Raw genomic sequence first — 2,392 nt, forward strand, 5'->3', positions numbered from 1 at the left:
GGATTCTGATGGCTTGAATGGGGCATTGGGGAAGGGTACGTGCAGTCTGATACAGTTGGTTGTCCTGCACGTAAGAATACCTGAATCCCTCCATCGGGGAACGGAGGTTACATACGTAACCTAGACGTAATCTCTTCAGTATTCAAAATACGTTTTGAATGTAACTATTTTAATGACCAATTATTTAAATTGTAACTGTAGTGGAATACAGTTACTTATATTTTGTATTTTAAATACATAATACCATTACATGTATTCCGTTACTCCACAACCCTGCCAATACATGACGCATTCTCAACACGTTTATTGTTTTCAGTCAAATTTGTCCGCATACAATTCAATGGTGAGTCTAAAACGAACAGTGCACAATAGTTAAACTCTACACAGTGCCAATCAACCCAACAAGTGTATAACATAATTTTACTCATGAATTAACAAACTTTAGAAAATATTTTTGAACAATAAAAGTGTCTTTTCAAATTATTATTTATTTATTTACTTATTTATCTATTTATTTATCAACAACTTAAGATTTAATTTGCAACTAGTTGTGTTATCCTAATGTTTATTCCCCCAGAAATATTTAAATAATTAAATATTTAAGTAATTTAAGCCAACATAGTGTCCCCTATACTTGAAAATAGCTTGCAACCTTTGATCTTTTAAAGGGTCAGTTAACTCTTTCCAGTTGACTAAAAGAAATGAATAAACAAGAGAAAGATGCTAAAAGAGAAAGAATTCTATCTGAGGGACCTGCACCAGACGGTGTTAGCTTCAATCATCTCTACGTTATCATATGATATCATCTCATATTGTTGAACACGGTGTGCTGTGTGCTGGGTTGGTCACACATAGTTTTGTTTGCACGTCAATCTGAATGGACAAATAAACTGTAAAGCTACTTGACACGTTTCAGATCAAAATCTCTGAGGGCGCTTCTGAATTTAGTTGTAGGGCACTTTAGTAGTTATAGTGAAGATGCAATAAAGCACCAATGTTGTTAAATTGAGAGTGCTTACATTTGAGGGTGCTTTGCAAATAATGTGCTTAGAAATTTTTTAAGGGCCATTTGTCCCCAAGGCTCATAACATGCTGACCTTTTTGAAGCCAGAAGTGCTTTTCTAACATGTTTACCTCAGTCAGCAATTGTAATGGTTTGGCCATCTTAATTCAATAATAATGCTATATATTCTAATTGTGTTTACAATTGGCTTCAGAATCAATATTTACAGGCATACATGCATACAGTTTGTCTGCATTTATTTTTGTAAGTTCTTGTGGTGGCGTAGTGACTTGCCTCAATCTGGGTGTTGGAGGACGAATCTCAGTTGTCTGAGACCGTCAATCTGCACATTTTATCACGTGATTTGTTGAGCGCATTACCGCGGAGACCTAGTGTGTGTGGAGGCTTCACTCTATTCTCTACAAATCACCATGCTCCCCACCCAGGGCTGGACTGATAATCTGGCATACCAGGCATTTTCCCGGTGGACCAACGCATATCAGGGCCAGACTGGCCATAGGGAGAACTGAGCGGGCTGTTGTGTTGGCCGCGAAACATGCCAAATGGGCCGCGATAAGCTAAAATGAGCCGTTGCGTTATGCAGAACGTACCACAAAACGGCGGCGCGATATGCAGAAAAGGACAGCGAACATGGGGCCCCGAACCCCCCCAACCGCTCTACGAGTTTTGGGCCAGTTGCCATGTAAAATCCTGACCCAAATTCTCTTCCCAGTCTAGCCCTGTCCCCACCAAGAGCGAGAACAACATTATAGTGTCCACTCTTCCCACCATAGCAACAGAGCCAATTGGTTGCTTTGGAAGCCTGACTGAATTCACACAGCACGCCCTGGATTTGAATTTGCATCTGCCTTTGTCTGCCTTTCTTTGAGGTTCATAGTTCTCTCATTAATGGGTCTATCTTTGTTTAGGACAAAGGACAGAGGTTAACCAAATCATCTAAATATACCTGTTATGTTGGTTTGTGCCAGGGAGTGGCAGGAACACACACAAAAAAGTGTGGCATTTAATCTATATTTAGTTCTGTAGAAAATCGAGCAATTTTCTACAAATACAAACATGCCAAGTTGCAGTGACTGCCTCTTTATTTTTATGCAAAGGTGAGAAAGATTTTGGCATCTAAAAATTATGTCATCATTTAAAACACAGGCAGAGATTTTAAATAATAACAAAGACAAGCACCAATTCTGTGAATAAAATATACAACCCACTTCATATTTTTCAGGAAAAATAAAAGCATTAAAATCCTTTTCTACCTTTTTGTGAGAATTTCAGAAGAAAGCATCATCCTCTTTTTAACAGGCAGACATTCAAAGTGCCCAATTGAGTCTGGCATCTTGTTATCATCATCAAAGCACTTAACTCATGGAA

The sequence above is a fragment of the Xyrauchen texanus genome, chromosome 10 (assembly GCF_025860055.1).
Source record: "Xyrauchen texanus isolate HMW12.3.18 chromosome 10, RBS_HiC_50CHRs, whole genome shotgun sequence".
NCBI lineage: Eukaryota > Metazoa > Chordata > Actinopteri > Cypriniformes > Catostomidae > Xyrauchen > Xyrauchen texanus.